Source organism: Nicotiana sylvestris, chromosome 5, assembly GCF_000393655.2.
Source record: "Nicotiana sylvestris chromosome 5, ASM39365v2, whole genome shotgun sequence".
In the NCBI taxonomy this organism is placed as follows: domain Eukaryota; kingdom Viridiplantae; phylum Streptophyta; class Magnoliopsida; order Solanales; family Solanaceae; genus Nicotiana; species Nicotiana sylvestris.
In genome coordinates, this window is record NC_091061.1 from 149,589,383 (window position 1) to 149,604,213 (window position 14,831).

A 14,831-nucleotide genomic window follows, 5' to 3' on the forward strand; every position below is an offset into this window, starting at 1 on the left:
GTTAATTGACGTAGACCCGGGGATGAGATTATCTGGAGGTTAGCATATTTATGCTATTTATAACAAGCAATAAGTAAGTGACATGAAGGAAAGGGTACACGAATTTAAGAAAATGAGTTTCATTAAAGGTTGTCGATTTGGGATAAAATAAGAACCGAGCGTTAATATCCGATATTTATGGACTAGTACCATAGAAGATACCATATGACCATGATAGTAAGATGTATAAAGTATATTTAAAATAAGTATAATTTTAAGTAATTTGAGCCCATTTTAATTATACGGGTAATTAGTTAATTACCGGGTAACGGGACATTACCTAATTACCTAATAAGTGGATAAAAATTAAAATATCCCACCCCCAACCACATGTGGTAGCTAGCCATGTTATAAAGGAATGACTAATATCATTCCTTGCGAAGGTGTCATCAAATAACAATATGTTTCATTTCCAAGACTTTGCCTAATCAACGTCTTTCAATTAAAGACTAAAATAAACCATGCAATTTCATTTTTAAAAGGTTTCAAAACTAAGGCAGAACGTTAGGCATTTTGGAAACTCTTTCAAAGCTTCATTCCTAAAAACTTGAAACCAGCATATACATATTTCATTAAGCAACCTGATTTCCTAGACGTTCCAACAAGATTTAGCAGACGTAAAATTTTGCGGTTCTAAGGTAGTACGGTGTAACCTTTTCCAAGAATATCATACAGATTTTTTTCTACTCCAGATATGTTAAGGATAAAATTTTCCTTCATTTTATTATGATCTCATAATTACACAAGTTTGATAACGAGTAATAAAGAAAAATTTATATCCCAAAATTTAAGTATATTTTCCTAGTTTTGTAAGTTACGATGTTCTCCTTACCAGGACTTCATATTCAATTGAGTATTTTCTTCTTTCAGTCAAGAGAGCAGAGAGTTTATACATACAATATTAAAGTATTTTCATTACCATCGACCTATAATCGATAGGCATGCCCCTATTAGGCAACCACTGATCAGATGGTAAGTTATATACCGATCCTACTATGGCCGAGTGCCTATGAGCAAGTCCGGTTGGTCAAAATACAGAGCCTAGATGGCCAAGTGCCTATGAGCGAGCCTACTACGGTAGAACAATTATATATACTTACCGAGCCTTATAAGGCCGGACAACTATTTTACTTATTATATTTAGAGAATAGAGTCAGTATCAGCATGTGAGCATATCTTCAAATTATCTTTGACCCCCAGCTGTTTTCAGTTATTATATTATCAGTTCAATTTCAGCTTTCAGTATATTACCCTACATACTCGGTACATTATTTTGTACTGACGTATTTTTTTGGGGGTGCTGCATTTCATGCGTGTAGGTTCAGACAAACAGACGGTAGACCTTCTTAGTAGCTGTTTGCCCGAGTTCAGCTTTATCGGTAAGCTTCCCATCCTTCGAAGTTGCCGAGTCTAGAAGTTTTGTGTACATCTTGTGTATATATGTAGATAGGATATGGGTAGCTCGGGGCCCTGTTCCGATCACAGAACATCTATCAGTAGAGGCTTGTAGACATATCCTGTTAGTTAGTGCAGTATGTTGGGTTTGTAGGCCCTGTACGAATATTTTGTTGGCTTGTCAGTTGTAATAATTATGATGGCCTTGCCGGCCCAACTTTATATTAACATTTAGTCATCGTTAGTCTCTATTCAGTTTTATATTTTGCATCACACATTATCTTGTAATATGACCCATGTCCAAAGTATGACATTACATGTTTAGAGACTCATAGTCTCAAGTCATACGCAAGGATAGGTGAGGCACTGGGTGTCGGTCTCGCCCCCGAGCTCGGGGCATGACAAAAGTGGTATCAGAGTACTTCTGTCCTTGGGAGTTTACAAGCCATGTCTAATAGGGTCTTGTTTATAGAAGTGTGGAGCACCACATTATATAAGCAGGGGACTACATGGCATTTAGGAGTTGGTTACCCTTCTTTCAAATCTAAATCGTGTTGTAGCACTGAGTTATAGGAAATTTGAATTAAACTTATGTGTTGATGTTTGCATGCACATATGACGGTTACTAGAAAGACTACGGCTAGCCATAGGAGATAAACAATAGTAGGTGAGGGGACTAGCAGGGTACCCCCAGCATATATGGCCCAATCGGAGTCATAGGGAGAGACCCCTACCCAGCAATTATCGGCTCCTCTGCCACCTGAGGAGATTCCTAGGGAGACCGCACATCCAGTTCCCTTTCCGCTTCCATCAGATCAGGACTTAAGGAGTGCGGTGCATTTGTTGGAACAGTTGGTAGCTACCCAACAACAAACTAGGGCATCTGCTAGTACAAGACCTTTCGAGGGATCTGGGAGTTCAAGTGTCCGAGAGTTTATTGCTTTGAATCTCCCAGAGTTCACAGGGACAGATCAGAGGGAGGACCCACAAGATTTTATAGATTAGCTTCATAGGATCTTTTGGGTTATGCATGCCACACAGAAAGAGGCAGTTGAGTTAGCAGCTTTTCGACTCCGAGATATAGCCATCCTCTGGTACGAGGGGTGGGAAAGGTCTAGGGGACGTGATGCACTTCCTTCTATTTGGGAGAATTTTTCATATGCCTTCCATGACCAGTACTTACCGCGATAGATCCAACAGGCCTGACTCGATTAGTTTCTAGCCCTCAAGCAGGGCAATATGAGTGTTCGAGAGTATAGTCTCCGTTTTGACTCATTGGCCAGATATGCACCATCCATAGTTACTACTATGCGGGATAGAATCCACAAGTTTATAGCAGGGTTAGTGTGACGACCCAGCCGGTCGTCTTAAGGATTAATGCCCTGATCCCCTATTAACTGCTTTTCCCAAGTTTATTTTTGCTATTTTTATTTGCTAGGATGTTCGGTTTTGAGTTTCGGAGATTTTTGGGACACTTAGTCCCTAAATGAGAGCTTAAGTGTTGGAAAGTTGATCGTAGTCGGAGAAATATGAAGACGGCCTCGGAATAGAAATCCAATGGTTCCCTTAGCTCCATTGGGCAATTTTGAGTTAGGAGTGTGTTCGGATTGTGTTTTGGAGGTCCGTAGCAAATTTAAGCTTGAAATGCCGAAAGTTGAATTTTTGAAGTTTCCAGTTCAATAGTGAGATTTTGATCTGAGGGTCGGAATAGAATTCTGAGAGTTGCAATAGTTCTGTTTTGTCATTTGGGATGTGTGTGCAAAATTTCAGGTCATTCGGAGGTGGTTTGGTTGGGTTTATGATCAAAAGCGTGATTCGGAAGATTTTTGGAAGACTTAGGCTTGAATCCGATGTGTTTTGGTTGAATTGATGTTGTTTGAGGTGTTTTGAAGATTCGTACAAGTTTGAATAAGGTTTTAGGATATGTTGGTGACTTTGGTTGAGGTTCCGGGGGCCTCGGGTGTGTTTCGGATGCTCAACGGATCATTTTAAGTTGTTAAAAATATGCAGATTTTGTTCAGCTGTTGTAGAGGAATTTTACCCTTTGTATTCGCGAGTGGAACCTCGCGTTCGCAAAGAGTCATTTGAGGAAGGAAAATATTAATCCTTCGCGTTCGCGATCGGAGATCCGCGTTCGCGAAGGGTTGGATACTTGTGAACCGTGTTCGTGAAGGAGGAAATTTGGCCTAGTAGAATTTACTCATCGCATTTGCGATGAGAGGAACATGTTCGCGAAGGTTAGATGGGTAAAGCATTGCGTTTGCGAGGGCCTTGTCGCGTTTGCGTAAGAGAACTTTTGGTCAATGTCATTTTGTGCTTCGCGAACGCGAGGCTTTGATCGTGTTCGCGAAGAAGGAATTAAATGCCTGGGCAGAATGTTTTAAAAGGATTATTTTCGCGAATTTTAGCCTAGGTTCCTCCATTGTTAGGCAATTTTGAAGCTTTTGAAGAGGGTTGAAGAGGGATTCAAGGGGAATCACTTTGAGGTAATATTTTTGACTTCATAACTCGTTTTTATGTGATTAAAGACCTAATTAGTGGTGTGAAATTTGGGAAAAAATGGGTAATTAGGGCTTGAGTTTAAGAGGCCTTTAAATGACGATTTGAGGGGCCGTTTTGACTCTGATTTTAGTGTTTTTGTTATGTATAGACTCGCGAGAGTACGAGATTTCTAAAAATGTAAATTTCACCCGATTTCGAGATGTGGCCCGAGGGGCATTTTGATCATTTTACCTAATTTCGCGTATTAGCTTAGAATTTTATTGTAGAATCAGTTACTTAAAGTGGTATTTACATTATGAAATTGAATTGAATAGGTTTGGGTCATTTGGAGTCGAGTACTCGTGGCAAGAACGTGGTCTCAGGTTGATTTTTGAGCGGGTTCGAGGTAAGTGGCTTGTCTAACCTTGTGGGGGGGGGGGGACCTTCCCCTTAGGATATGATATATTTGATAATTGAAATACCTTGTATGTGAGGTGAAGAGTGCGTACTTAAGCTAATTGTTGAAATCCGGTTTTACTTTAAGTATTTCAATTACATTCCTTTAATTGCATTACGTGAAGCATGTCAGGCTAGAATTAACTGTTTACTTGGTACGAAATTTGCATTTAATTGAGTATTCTTGTGTTGCTTCTATGTGTTTTTAATTTGGGACTACGAGACAGCATCCCAGGAGATCCCCTATACGTATTTATGATCTGGACTGAGGTACATGATACCAAGAGATTCCTGGCACGTATATTGAGGATACCAAGAGATCCCTAGTATATATTGAGGATACTGAGAGATCCTCGGGATACCAAGAGATCCCTAGCATATATTGAGGATACCAAGAGATCCTTGGGATACCAAGAGATCCCTAGCATATATATTGAGGGTACTAAGAGATCCTCGGGATACTAAGAGATCCCTGGTTACTTCCTTGTGGTTTGCCTTCATCTCTATTTTCGTTATTGTATTCTTATTATCCTGTGTAGATTCTTACCGTAGATCCTCAATTGTACTGCTTATCTTATCCTATCATCTTTATAATTATTTAATCTCAGCAGGGCCCTGACCTTCCTCGTCACTACCCAACCAAGGTTAGGTTTGGCACTTATTGAGTACCGCTGTGGTGTACTCATGCCTCTTCTGTGTATGTTTTTCATGTGCAGATCCAGGTACTGCTACTCAGGACTATCATCTTTGAGGAGGCAACTGCTTTGGAGACTTCGAGGTACATCTGCCGCATCAGCAGATCGAGAAGTTCCTTTCTATTCCTGCTTTTAGTATTTATTCCTTCTGTACTTTTCTGCTCTTATTAGACATTCCGGAGTCAGAGCTATGTAGTATTGATCTTAGCTTGTGATTCGTGGGTTTCCGGGTCTTGGATTTATGTTTCAGTATTGAGAGTTAAACATGGTGTAAGTCGAGCAGCACATTTAAACACTATTATTACTTTATTCTTGTTTTAAATTGTTTCCTTCTGCGAATTTTGGTTTTTCTTCCATAATTTAGGCTTACCTAGTCGTAGAGACTAGGTGCCATCACGATGGTTCATGGAGGGTGAACTGGGGTCGTGACAGTTGGCCCCAGAGTTGACCGAGGCGTGTGCCATTGCTGCATTATAGGATAGTATGGATATCTCCTAGATCTAGGCATTTTCCCAGAATATAGAAAAGGGTAGGCGTCGGTAGCAGGGTATGAAGAGGACTGAGTCAGGGCAACGGAAGAGGATGAGATTTGCCAGATCGCAGGTGCAGTCTCAGGGTAGTTATAGGCCTCAGTACTTCGAACATCCACCTAGACCTCTGCCACCTCAGTCACAGGGTTACATGTATGACCATTATACTCAGTCAAGACCAGGGGAGCTCCGAAACGTCAAGTTTGCAGTGACAACGAGGTTCAGGGCAGACATGGCTAGTTTCTCCGCGGTGTGCCATCTACGGTAGAGGACATTTGGGCCAATTTCGAGCCAGCTCTGATGCTTTCAATAGATGTGGACGTCCAGGGCATATGATGCGAGATTACCCAAATAGAGATTTTGGGGGAATGGCGCAACCAACGAATTTAGCAGCATGATCAACTATGTCCGTGCATCTTTCAGGGCGTGAGTCTCAGTCTTTGGCTGGTAGAGGTAGAGGTTCCAGTTCAGGTGGTAACCAGAATTGTATCTATGCGCTAGCAGGTCGACAGGACCAAGAGTCCTTACCAGAAGTTGTGACAGGTATGTTGACCATTTGTTCTCACGATGTTTATGCCTTGATAAACCCAGGATCTACTTTATCGTGTATTACCCCATTTGTTGCAAGGAAATTTGGTATAGTGTCTGAAATACTAAGTGATCCTTTTGCGGTATCTACACCGGTCAGAGAATCGATTATCGCTAGACAGGTTTACCGAGGTTGTACGGTGACAGTTTGTGGTCATCAGACCTCAACCGACCTAGTTGAGCTAGAGATGTTGGATTTTGATGCTATCATGGGTATGCACTAGTTGGCAGCTTGTTATGCCACAGTTGATTGTCGAGCAAAGACAACAAGATTTCATTTTCCGGGTGGGCCAGTCCTTGAATGGGTAGGTAATACAACAACACCCAGAGGTAGGTTTATTTCCTATCTGAAGGCGAGGAAAATGATCGCAAAAGGGTGAATTTATCATATTATGCGAGTTAAAGATGCAGATGCTGAGATACCTACACTTCAGTCTATTCCAATAGTAAAGGAGTACGGGATGTATTTCCAGATGAACTTCCAGGTATCCCTCCAGAGCGAGAGATTGATTTTGGCATCGATTTGCTTCTGGGAAAGCAACCAATATCCATCCCTCCGTATAGAATGGCACCTGCCGAATTGAAAGAGTTGAAGGAGCAGTTAAATGATTTATTGGAGAAAGGTTTCATCAGACCCAGTACCTCACCTTGGGGGTGCACCAGTACTGTTTGTACGAAAGAAAGACAGCTCGTTGAGGATGTGTATTGGTTATAGGCAACTGCACAAGATAACTATTAAGAATATATCCACTTCCAAGGATACACGACTTGTTTGATCAGTTGTAGGGAGCTAGATGCTTTTCAGAAATAGATTTGAGGTCAAGGTACCACCAGGTTAGAGTTCGGGAGGAAGATATTCCCAAGACAGCCTTCAGGACCCGATATGGCCACTTCGAGTTCCTTTTCATATCCTTCGGGTTGACGAATGCGCCTGCCATATTTATGGACTTGATGAATAGCCTATTCTGGCCATATTTAGATCTGTTCGTAATAGTCTTTATTGACGATATTCTGGTTTATTCACGTTTAGAGGATGAGCATGTGGACCACCTGCAAGCGGTACTCCAAACCCTCCCTGATAATAAATTGTATGCTAAGTTTTTTAAGTATGAATTCTGGTTAAAGTCTGTAGCATTCTTGGGGCACATTGTATCCGACAGAGGTATAAAGGTAGACACTCAGAAGATTGAGGCTGTGAAATCTTGGCCTAGACCTACCACTATGACAGAGATTCATAGCTTTCTAGGCTTAGCAAGATATTACCGGAGGTTCCTAGGGGGTTTTTCTTCTCTTTCACCACCATTAATGAAGTTGACACAGAAAGCAACTAAGTTCCAGTGGACAGAGGCCTGTGAGCGATGTTTCCAGGAGCTTAAGAACAGGTTGATCTCAGCGCCAGTTCTAGCACTTCCAGAGGGCCCAGATGGTTATGCCATGTATTGTGATGCCTTAGGTGTCGGGTTAGGATGTGTCCTAATGCAACACGGGAAAGTAATTGCGTATGCTTCAAGGCAGTTAAGGAAGAATGAGTGGAACATTTAGTCAGCGTTAGTCTCTATTCAGTTTTATATTTTGCATCACACATTATCTTGTAATGTGACCCATGTCCAAAGTATGCAATTACATGTCTAGAGACTCTTAGTTGCAAGTCATACGCAAGGATAGGTGAGGCACTGGGTGCCGGTCTCGCCCCCGAGCTCACGACATGACAACTTTATTAAATTTTTGATAAGTAAATATATATTTAGTAAAAATTTAAAAATTCACAAATATTATAGTAACACATGATAGTTATTTGTTTGGTCGTCTGACAATAATTTTTCATTGATGTACACCTTCAAGGTTAACCAAATTTAGTAATTAAACATAAAAATAAATATGATACCTAAATAATAATAACCACTTCAAATTTGAAAAGAGACATAAGAATTTAATAGATCTTGACATATGAATATATAGAAGAACAAAGAGATTGACGCATTTCAGTAACACTTGATAAAAAAGTGATCATACAACCCATTATTTAATGCTAATAAATATGGAGCACTTCATATTCTATTAAATATTATATCCTGTTAGAGAATCACAAATATTTCTAGATAATTTTTAAAGAAAATATTATATAGAATCTTAATATATATATATATGTCGGTTTGGTTTGGGAGTTTTTACTCATTACCACCAAAATCAAACCAAACATAGTCGGTTTTTTAATCGATTTGGTTTGACTTTTCGATTTGGTGCAGTTTTTTAGTTCGGTTTGTACACCCCTAACTTGTAATGACCCGACCGGTCGTTTCATGAGTTACAGTCCTGTTTCCCCTATTTCTGCTTCTCTGTGTGTTGTCCAGTTGTATTTGATCATATCGTGTTGGTTGTGTTGTGTTTGGAGTGGTTTTAGAGTGGAATAAGACACATAGTCTCTTAAGTTGGTAATTTAGTTGGTAAAGTCAACCGGAAGTTGACTTGTTGTAAAATGATCTCAGAATATAGTTTTTATGGTTGGGATAGCTTCGTTATGTGATTTGGAACTTAGGAGCGTGATCAGAACGTATTTTGGAGTTTCGTAGTTGATTTAGGCTTGAATTGGCGAAATTGGAAATTTAGCGTTCCGGTCGGCAGTGGAAATCTTGATATAGAGGTCGGCATGGGATTCCAAAAATTTGAGTAGGTCCATTGTGTTATTTGGGATGTGTGTGCAAAATTTTAGGTCATTCGGATGAGGTTTGATAGGTTTTGGATCGGTTGCAGAATTTGGATATTTTGGAATCCTTAGGCTTGAATCCGATGGTGTTTTGATGTTGTTTTGAGTGTTACGATGGTTGGAACAAGTTTGAATGGTGTTATGTGACTTGGTGGCGTGTTTGGTTGAGGACCCGAGGGCTCGGAATGGATTTGGGTGGTTGTCGAAAAGTTTGGACTTTGAGGTTGGTGCAGAATTTCTGCTTCTGTTGTTTCTGCACTTGTGGAGTGGGGACCGCAAGTGCAAAAATTGCAAATGTGGTTTGGCCATCGCAAGAGCGGAGGTTGGTTGGCTGGGGTTGCATCGCATATGCGAAAGGCTAGTTGCACCTACGTGGCCGCTGGTGCGGTAGATTGATCGCAGGTGCGGAAAAAGGGATTTAAGTGAAGTCTGCAGATGCGGAACCCCTGGGCAGAACATATAAATTCTTGCCTTCGCGAAATTTAGTCATTTTTCCACCATTTGTGTTCGGACTTGGAGCTTTTTGAGAGGGATTCGAGGGGTAACACTTGGAGGTAAGGTTTTTGAACTCAATACTCAATCCTATGGTGATTTCTAACTGATTAGACATGAAATTAGTGGGATTTAAGGGTTAAAATTGAAGGCTAGGGCTTGAGTTTTGGAGAGCTTTGAGTGGTGATTTGAGGGGCCATTTGAGGTCCGATTTTGATGTTTTTGGTATGTATGGACTCGTGGGAGGATAAGGATTCTAGTGATGTAATTTTTATCGAATTTCGAGATGAGGGCCCGGGGATCGGGTTTGGCCAATTTCGAGTTTTTTAGCTAATTTGATTATTTTCGCTTGGGCTTTATTCCTTTAGTGTGTATTAATGGTATGATACTGATTTTGGTTAGATTTGGAACATTCGGAGGCCGAGTCGAGAGGCAAAGGCATCGCGGGCTAGAGTTTGGACCTCTTTGAGATAAGTAATGATTGTAAATGTTGTCCTGAGGGTATAAAACCCTGAATTTTACATTGTTTCACTACTTTGAGGTGACGCACATGCTAGATGACGAGCGCGGGGGAGTGCACCATTAGGGATTGTGACTCGATCTGTCCCGTACGACTATTAAGTCGTGTATTTGATTGAAAACTATTTGATACTATTGTGATTTGGAAATTATTATTATGTTTTGGGATGAATGCCATATTTGGGGCTTGTGCAACTGTTTGGACCCTTAGGGGCTTTTCACTACTATTCCTCACTGTTTTGACTTAATTATCTATACTCAGTCATGTTGTGTTTTACTGATTTCATAACTCAGCCGTATTTACTCCTTTTTGATACTTTAAATGATATTTTGGGCTGAGCATCCTGTTTTACTGTTGCCCGAGTGACTTGAGAGATTTATGACTGAGTGAGGCTGATGGCTTGTGTTGTGAGCATATCATAGGATTGGTCTACGTGTCGTAGCTTGTTGTACTGATTTGTGATATATGAGAGGCCGAAGGCCTGATTTATTATGCCACAAGATGGCTTGTTATAGCACTTGGGCTGTAGGACCCCTTCCGGAGTCTGAACACCCCTAGTGAGCGCGAGTACCCAGTGTGAGTGATGTAATATTACCCGAGGGGCTGTTGTTGATTCATGTTGTTGCTCGAAGGACTAATTATGAGTGATTGTGAGGTAGCCCGAGGGGTTGGTTCTGTTGATGTTTTTCCCGACGGGCAGTTTATGGTACATGTTTTGGTTGTGGGGCTGTTTACGTTTCTATTATTTTTACTCACTGTTTTCATCACTCGTTTGAAACTATTGAAAGATGTTTTTAAAGGAAAGGTTTTACTGAAACTGAGTTTGTTTTACGAGATAAATGATTCTGTACTATTTTTGGGAAATGTATTGTATTTGTTGTGGTGTTATGATGTGGAATTATTTGTTTTTCTTACTGCTTAGCTTTCATTTACTTCTATTACTTACTGAGTTGGAGTATTCACATTACTCCCTGCACCTTGTGTGCAGATCCAGGAGTTGTGGGTCTTGATATAGAGCGTTGATTGTTCATTCAGCAGGTCTTAGAGTCGACAAGGTAGCTGCATACAGTGTTTTAAAAGACGAAGGCGCAAGGCGAGGCGTTTTACTACTTGTGGGGCGAGGCGTAAGCCCCATGGATCTTTAATTTTTTTTATATAATTTTCTTAAATAATAAAGTATGAAAATTTCATTAAGATTATATAAAATTCAATAAACAAAATCATTTAGCCATGTATATTTCTCTAATAATTATAATAACCACGACGTAAGTCTGACAAGGGAAGTATTGTAAAAACAATAAGGCAATGCAAATCAATATTGCAATATCTATCTATATCAGACTCAAGTAACTCAACTCGTTTTATGTCATATTTCTTTTTGTGTAAAGATAATTCTGTGGCTCATCTTTTTAATTTCTTAATACTGTATAACTTGGTTATAATTACTCTAATGGCCAATATTAGAACGAGTTAGACCAGCCAATAAATTCTAAAAGAAAAATAAAAGACTTACTTCGAAAAATAAAATAGAAAGATAAAACCAATTAAGAAATTAATAAAACGAAACAATAGAAACACAAAACAGAAAATAAAGAAAAAGGTAAAATCATACACGTGATTTCATGAGATAACAACATCTGATCATATAGGGCAGTGGAATGGGATCTTTACAGCTTTTCCAATGAGTCCCTTTTGTGAAAAGACAAAATGAAAAACTCTCTTTACTTTGAAAGTCACAAAGGGCTTCATCTTCATCCCTAAATACCCATTCACTTATTCAGAAATGACAACTCTTCGTATCAAGCAAATGAGGAGCTCCGAGATTTTCTGAAATAGGAAGTTTTTTATGAAATCGCAGATAAGAATCTTTTTCTTAGTTTCATGCAAAAAAGTGGAACAATCAGAACGTCAAATATGCAATTTCTCTTCTATTTTTGGGTGTACCTGTATTTCATGTTTATGTAAATTGTTCAGATTTTTTCTTCTTATTGATTTTTAACTAATTTGCTTCAGATCTTCTGGGCGTGCGCCTCACTGGTGGGACTCAAGGTGCGCCAAGGCGTACGTCCGAGTGGTTTGAGCGTGCGTTCCGTGGATATGCGCCCCACACTCTCGCCTCAGTGCGATTTACCATCGCCTCGCCCAAAGACGAGTCTCAAAGCGCGCACCATCAGCGCCTTTGAAAACACTGGTTGCATAGCATTCGTAGCCCTATTCTTCTCCCTCATATCTTCCCTAGATTTTATTAGTATTGTCTTTTAGATTTTGATAGACTTTATTGTACCTTGAGAGAGTTGTAGTTGCTCGTGAATTGTGACACCCTAATGTCGGGCTTGGGTATTTATTCCGCACTGGTTATTTAGACTTATATCATGAGATATTGTCAATTAATGCCTTAAAATTATCTTTTATAAATTAATAGTTTGAGATGAGGATTTGTGTCGGCTGACCTAGTTTCACGACAGGCGCCATCATGACCGGGTCGGTTTTAGGGTCGTGACAAGTTGATATCAGAGCTTAGGTTACATAGGACTCACGAGTCATGAGTGGGTATAATAGAGTCTTGCGGATCGGTACGGAGACGTCTCTACATATCTTCGAGAGGCTGCAGAACCTTTAAGAAAAACTTCATATTCTGAATTCCTGTCGTGTTAATCTTTTGATTCTGGTAACTAAACTTCTATTATTATATTCCTTCACAGATGGTGAGGACACGTGCTACCGATCAGGATGAACGACCACCAGTACCACCTGTGAGCACGTGATTTTTTCCTCGCACGATTTACTCCTACAGAATTCTTAAATTTAGGATTTTCCTTTGATTATTTGATTTTTAGGAATTAGTCGCATAATTTTCATGTGGTTTGCATTTTTGTGTGCATATTTAATTTATATAATTCATAGAAAAATACAAAAATAGTACATTTGCACTTAGGACTCAATTTTTATATTTTTAGGATAATTAGTTATTTAATATTACAAAAATGAAGGAAAATCACAAAAATAGTTCATTTTTGCATTTTCATCTTTTAATTTTCTTAATTTGTCAGAGTTTTCTTCTAAATTAGGAATTAATTAATTTTTAAGAAAAGCAATTAGTTAGTTTTTGAATTTAAATCAGGTTTTGGCTTTTTATTTTTAATTTTGTTTTTTTTCTTTAACAAAAATCTGAAAATGAAAAAAAAGGAAGAAAGAAAAAGAAAATAAAAGAAATTGAGTTCTTAATATAAAAACCCAATTTGGGCCAAATCCACCCCAAGCCCTAACCTTGCACTTGAAACCCGGCCAAAATCCCCACTACCCAGCCCAAAACCCATGTCCAACCCGGTCAGGTTTCTCCCTTGTCCAAACGACCCCGTTTTGCCCTCTACTAATCACGGCCGTTGGATATCCTTAATCCAACGGTCCGGAACTGGGGTGTCACTTGATATATAATTGTCCAAACGCCCGTACCCCTACCCTCTTCTCATCTGCCAATCAATAAAAAAATTGGAACAACTTCGTAAATATATTTTCGGTATGGAAATCGAAAGAATCCAATTCGAGCAAGTTTCCAATTCAAAAATTTCTTGGAATTGATCAAACTTTTTCGATCCAAAGTGTTTCACGCGGGCATCCATCGTCTGTAGGATTCTTTCATAGAAATCGCAAAAGGGGTATGTTGCTGCCATTTTGAAAGGATTAAAAAGCACTGAAGTGTTTATTGTCTTAATAACTGGATCGAACTGAAGAATCCAAATCCATTTTAAACAAGACAAACATAAAAGGAGGAAAGACCGCTCAATAAATGAAATTGCCGCAAGATTTTCCTTTGAACTGTTTGAAAGTTATCCAACTTGAGTTATGAGAGTATGAATGGTTTCTTTTTCATTTTCAGGAAGAAAGAAGAAGAAAAAAGACTTACATTTGATTTGATCATTTTATGGACCCAGTTGTCATTTCTTAGATAGAATTCCATACAGAGATAAAACCTTGAATCAATCATTTTTCTCGAGCCGTACGAGGAGAAAGCTTCCTATACATTTCTAGGGGGGTGTTGTTCATCTACATCTATCCCAATGAGCCGTCTATCGAATCGTTGCAATTGATGTTCGATCCCGAAGAGAAGGAAAAGATCTTCGGAAAGTGGGTTTTTATGATCCGATAAAGAATCAAACTTATTTAAATGTTCCTGCTATTTTATATTTCCTTGAAAAAGGGGCTCAACCTACAGGAACTGTTCAGGATATTTTAAAGAAGGCGGAGGTTTTTAAGGAACTTCGTCCTAATCAATCCTAATCAACCGAAATTCAATTAAGGAAATAAATTAAGGAAATACAAAAAGGGGGGTAGTCATTTGTATATAACTTTGTATGACTTTTCTCTTCTATTTTTTTGTATTTCCTCCCTTTCCTTTTCTATTTGTATTTTTTTATCATTGCTTCCATTGAATTCCGTGTTCTATAACGACAAAACCTCTTATTTTATTGATCCTCGAAATAGAAAATTCGGGCATTTCCTTCAATTGGGTGGTTTTCCGTTTTTCATTGGAACTCTACTAAAACTAAAAAAGAAATCAAGTTTGCTTATCTCACTTAACTTGATTGAATCCATTATGGATTAAATAAATCTAAATAAATTGTAGTTTTGTTTTCCACTTAATTTATTCTCTCATCTATACTTTTTTGTATCTATTTTATTTGGATTAGATTTGTAGTGCCAATCTAACACAAGTCCTTTTTTTTAATATTTTTTATTGTTGTCAATTGAAATTTCTTTTTTTTTTTCACTATTCAATATTTATATTGACAACAGTGTATCGAACAAATATAATTCATTGTGATAAATGAAGTGGATCTATTTAGTTTTATTTTATGTTTTAAATTAATTCGAAAATGTGAATGTATTTTTTTAGATTTATTCCTTCAATGGTTTTTGGTTGTCTTGTCTAA